We start from the raw sequence: 6,000 nt of genomic DNA, 5'->3' as shown, positions 1-6,000 counted from the left end.
AAGGTTGGTCTATTGGCCATCGCGCACTTAAATACTATGCAATCCTTAGCTTGATGACCATACCTTCCACATGCATTGCAGTTCCAATTGAATTTTACTCTAAAAGTAGGGCAATCACTAGTACTATGCGGTCCATAGCAAACTGAGCACCATTGTTGCTACCTTCTTGGATACATATGGTTGTTTTGCGGAGCACGATTGTCTCTAAGACTCTCTTGAATAGCCTTGGTGAGATCTGCTAATGTCATCTCAGATATCTTTGGATCCTTAGCAATAGGCTTTAAGGTCATCGGTTGATGCCCTGATGCTTGCGAGCTAATAGATTTAGTCTCAACAGACACTCTTTCTCCTTAACTCATTAAATTATCCTCCAATTGGATCGCATTGGTGGTGTCTGCTTCCTAAGTGGTGATACCTCTAATGACTAGGCCATTGTAGATATCCTCATGTCGTAATCCCCTAATGAATCTATCAAGCAATTGGTTATTGTTGAAGCACTCATTTGGATTACAACGAGAATTCAAATGCTTCAAGCGACTTATAAAGTCTCTCACCGACTCTCCTTCCTCTCGTTGGGCTTTCTAGAGCTAAGAGGCTACACCCCAAAGCACTCCCTCTCCTATGTATTCTTTCAAGAACAGTCTCCTAAGAGTAGGGTAAATCATTTTTTCTTCCACCCTTAGGGTTCTATACCAATCCCATGCCTTCCCACTTAAGGTTAGGCTTAAAGCATTGCTCTTATGTAGGTCATTGTGTTCTCCTAGAGAATCGCATATTTGTTCAAACACTTCGATATGCTTTCTCACATCTCCGTCTCCACTAAATTTTTGTGTGAGCTTGGCTATCTTCTAGGCTCTCTATAAGGCGCCTTACGCATAGTCTCAGCAATAGATCAACCGATAGCTTGAGCAAATGTTGCCAAGTCACCTAAGTGAGCAAGCACCGTGGATGAAGGCGCTCCAAAGACTACATGTGGAGTAGGTATTGGCATTGGGCTTGGCGCATAGGAAGCCCTTGGGTTCCACGTTGGGTAGGATGTTGTGCCATGTGGTGGTCCATAGTTCATATGGGTGGCCCTAGGCATAACAGACGTTGGATGTGACATGCTAATGCTAGCCGGTATAGTCCCATGGAAATAAGAACTTGTGTATTGTGGTTGTGGAGCATAGGTTGTTGAAACAATGGGAGGGGTAGGGACTACATGAGTGTGAGGACCCATAGGTGCATACGATTGGTACACACTTGTAGGTATTGTTGCAGGCATTGAGCTACCATGTAGTGGTGCTTTACTAACAAATGAGGTCCATGGCGTGTTTCTCGGCATGCCCATCATTGGGGTAGGCATGGTAGCCGTGGTGTCATCAAGGGAAAGATGAGCTAGACTTGGAAAGGTGAAGCTATCACTTGTGGGCTCAGATTGCACTGAGACCCCTAGAGAAACAACAGATGGGGGATCCATCGGACTTACCGAGGGAGTCTCCATTTGCGATAAGGTCGGTTGTTTAGCCTTCCCTGTATCCAAGAATCTCATGAGACCCATTGAAGGCATGTTGATTCCCTTGTTCTGTCTCTCTAACTCAATCACCCTATGGATGACCTCACAAACTCTTTGGTAGCCGTGGTGTCATCAAGGGAAAGATGAGCTAGACTTGGAAAGGTGAAGCTATCACTTGTGGGCTCATATTGCACTGAGACCCCTAGAGAAACAACATATGGGGGATCCATCGGACTTACCGAGGGAGTCTCCATTTGCGATAAGGTCGGTTGTTTAGCCTTCCCTGTATCCAAGAATCTCATGAGACCCGTTGAAGGCATGTTGATCCCCTTGTTCTGTCTCTCTAACTCAATGAACCTATGGATGACCTCACAAACTCTTTGTTGTTGATCCTCTACACTAGTAGCACCCATTGTGGATTGGAGGACATCTAACCAACCCACATGATAGGTGTGACTTGTGTATAGTTCGGTCAGAGTCTCTGTTTGTAATTCGTACTCCCAATTCTCATTTAAGAACACTCCATCTAGGATTGAGGTGCTAGGGGTGTCCTTTGAGCTAGATGCAATGTTGCTTTCTAGGGGTTGGCCCTTAGAGGTTGCTAAATTAGGAGCACTTGATCGCTCTCTTAGCAAGGATATTGACATAGGGGCTTTCGCTTTTAACTCTCTTCGTTGCTCCGCCTTACATAAGCTCTCGACTTCCTTTTCCCTCGCTGCAAGGATATAGCGCTCAACCTCTTGCACTTCGGCAAGGCTTCTACCATCGGGTAATATGACCTCGGAGGGAAATAACTCTGAAGAGTCAGGAGGTGCAGTGAATGAAGTATTCACGTGCACATTCTCTAAGGTTATAGGGTCTACGTTGGTCATGAATGGAGAATTTACTTCCCCACCCCCCTCATTTAGATCATTAGCTCCATGTTCAGAGCGAGTGGCTCTACTAAAGGTTTCCTTCAGGCGGCTAAGCACGCTCGGCTCGGACCGCGGGCCCATGGCATGCATGCCTTAGCTTAATCTATCGGCATTAGGCATTGGGAAACCCTCCATGACGTCGTAGTCAGAGGAAGAGTCACTAGCCGCTATGTTCGTTTCTTGGTTTGTACTGCCTTGGGTCCCCGCCGAGGGCCCGGAACCTAAAGTAGGTGGATATTGAGAACTCGCGTAAGTCGAAATTCTCTCTAGTTGCTCTGTCTCTAGCACACGACCAGAGCGCAGATGCATGTGCCTTTGACACCCTACAAGCGTCGGCGAATAACCTCGAAGGTTAACCGCTTACCTTTTTTAAGCGTCCGTTTTCACTCGTGTTTTTTACGTTTTTAATGTTTTTTTTAATGTTTTTTAATGTTTGATTTTTTTGAGTAAAGCGTGTGATAGCTCGAAATGAGCGTATCACTTAGAGGGTCGTTGTGTGCTTTACAGCCCAATTTTCGGGGCATCTGAAGTTCCGTTGGTCCTCAAAAAATCGATTTTTAGCTACCTGTGAAGCTAAAATTCGGTGTTTTTAAAGGCGACTGAGGCCTAGGCCTGAGCGTGAGCTTGGGCTTGGGTCTAGGCTTGGGTCGGGAGATATTCCCGATCCCGGTCCTACCTTTAAAATTTTACTATTATTGTTAAAAAAAATAATTTTTTTTTATTTTTTTAAAAGGATAAGGTCGCCGCGACCTGCGCGAGAGCACACACACACTCTATCTACCTACTTCTACTTAATACACCTACTGTTACACACTAACACACTCTATTAACTCTCACATATCTACTTCCTACTTACTGTACACAGAAAATGAACTACCTTAATACACAGAGAATAAACACAGTACCTTTGAAAACTCCATTAACAAAGAAAACTAACAACCTTAATACACAAAGAATAAACACAGTACCATTGAAAACTCCATTAACAAAAAAAACACACAGTATAACACCAAATCCCTCTTCTCAACACACACCCCCTCCTTCCTTACCTTTCCTACAATAGAAATTGCACCACGGAGAAGCACAGAGTGCTACTCGAGCTCAGAGTTATTTCCCTCCCAGGTCATATTACCCGATGGTAGAAGCCTTGCCGAAGTGCAAGAGGTTGAGCGATGTATCCTTGCAGCGAGGGAAAAGGAAGTCGAGAGCTTACGTAAGGGAGCAATGAACAGAGTTAAAAGCGAAAGCTCCTATGTCAATATCCTTGCTAAGAGAGCAATCAAGTGCTCCTGATTTAGCAACCGCTAAGGGCCAACCCCTAGAAAGCAACATTGCATCTAGCTCAAAGGACACCCCTGGCACCTCAATCCTAGATGGAGTGTTCTTAAATGAGAATTGGGAGTACGAATTACAAACAGAGACTCTGACCGAACTATACACAAGTCACACCTATCATGTGGGTTGGTTAGATGTCCTCCAATCCACAATGGGTGCTACTAGTGTAGAGGATCAACAACAAAGAGTTTGTGAGGTCATCCATAGGTTCATTGAGTTAGAGAGACAGAACAAGGGGATCAACATGCCTTCAACGGGTCTCATGAGATTCTTGGATACAGGGAAGGCTAAACAACCGACCTTATCGCAAATGGAGACTCCCTCGGTAAGTCCGATGGATCCCCCATATGTTGTTTCTCTAGGGGTCTCAGTGCAATATGAGCCCACAAGTGATAGCTTCACCTTTCCAAGTCTAGCTCATCTTTCCCTTGATGACACCACGGCTACCATGCCTACCCCAATGATGGGCATGCCGAGAAACACGCCATGGACCTCATTTGTTAGTAAAGCACCACTACATGGTAGCTCAATGCCTGCAACAATACCTACAAGTGTGTACCAATCGTATGCACCTATGGGTCATCACACTCATGTAGTCCCTACCCCTCCCATTGTTTCAACAACCTATGCTCCACAACCACAATACACAAGTTCTTATTTCCATGGGACTATACCGGCTAGCATTAGCATGTCACATCCAACGTCTGTTATGCCTAGGGCCACCCATATGAACTAGCTAACGTTGTTATCTCCAACCAAGCACTCTTGTATGATCATTAGGAATTTGCTCTTAATGAAATGCTCACTATGTAAAGTTATTTTCCGCTATTTACAAGCTTTATAGACCAATAATTGTTACAACTTATAGGTGGTTTTGTGAAAGAAGGTCAAAAACACGTATTAAATGCTCCTTTTATTCTTGCTCAAATTTGCTAAACACAAGAATATCATCAAGAAATACAATGACAAAGTCTTGATGGTCAATGAAAATTTGACTCGTCATACGAGTGAAACATGTTGGTGTATTTGTCAGACCAAATGGCATGACTAAAAATTCATAATGTCACGTTTGTGTTCTAAATGTAGTTTTGTAAGCATCTTCCTCGAACATTTCAACTTGATGGTATCTCGATTCAAGGTCAATTTTTCTAAAAATGTTTGCCCCTTTCAGTTTATCCAGTATATCATCCACTCTAGAATAGGAAACCTATTTTTAATGACGATCTTGTTTAGAGCCTTGTAGTCAATACACATACGAAAGGTTCCATTTTCTTCTTCAAAAAAAGTATTGGAGCTCCATATTGTGAACTACTAACTCTAATGAGTCCTCAATCAAGTAAATCTATGATTTGATTTTGTATTTCCTCATGTGCGGTTGGGTTTACACGATATGGTGCTCCATAAGATGGTTCACTACCCGAGATAATATCAATTTTTATGGTCTTCAGAACATGATGGTGGTATTCCAAGAGGAAAATCATGCATGAAACAATGTTTAAATTGTGAGAGAACTTCATCGTGTAAAGAGTCTTAAGGAGTTTCAGTTTAAGCAAAGAGTTGGCTTACAAGCGCTAAATATGTTTTTCCTTGCTTTCAAATTGCTCGTTTGGCTTGAGTGTGAGAAAGTAGTGGAAATTTTTGATGTTCCAAGACACTTGGATGGAATAGATTTATTTTTTCATGGGTTAGAGTTAAAGTGTGTGTTATGTAGTTGATTGGTGGGTTAAATTCATGACAAAAAGGTATCCCCCAAATCATATCAATACCATGTAGTGGTGCGACTAGAAATGTACGTGTATGGAAAAATTCACCAATGCAAACTTCAATAGTGACTTGAGTTTTATAGTTAAAACATTGATTATTAAAGACGGTCTTTACTTTGTGAGGTGAAGAGAGTTGTGAAAGGGAAAGTTGTTGTGCCAATCGTGCAGAGATGAAATCATGGCAACTACCATCATCTAAAAGACTTTTGATATCTTCACCTTTAATTGTGCCTTTCACTTTGAGTAGAATGTGCGGAGATATAAGAATATATGGAGAAGGATTGTCATTGGCATCATACTTGGATCATAACCCTCACTATTATTGACTTCAACTTCATTGTCATCGGGATTAGCATCTTTGATGAGATTAATTTGTGCACCATTTGGGCGGTTGTTGTTGAATGGTATTTGGTTGTGGTTGTGTGAGACTCCATTAATTTGGACATTGGGATGACCGTTGCTCTTAGCAGGGTTGTTTGTGCACTTATCTGCA

Source organism: Adiantum capillus-veneris, chromosome 18 (genome assembly GCF_014529385.1).
Source record: "Adiantum capillus-veneris isolate H3 chromosome 18, ASM1452938v2, whole genome shotgun sequence".
Lineage (NCBI taxonomy): Eukaryota > Viridiplantae > Streptophyta > Polypodiopsida > Polypodiales > Pteridaceae > Adiantum > Adiantum capillus-veneris.
Note: the sequence above shows the minus strand (reverse complement) of the source record.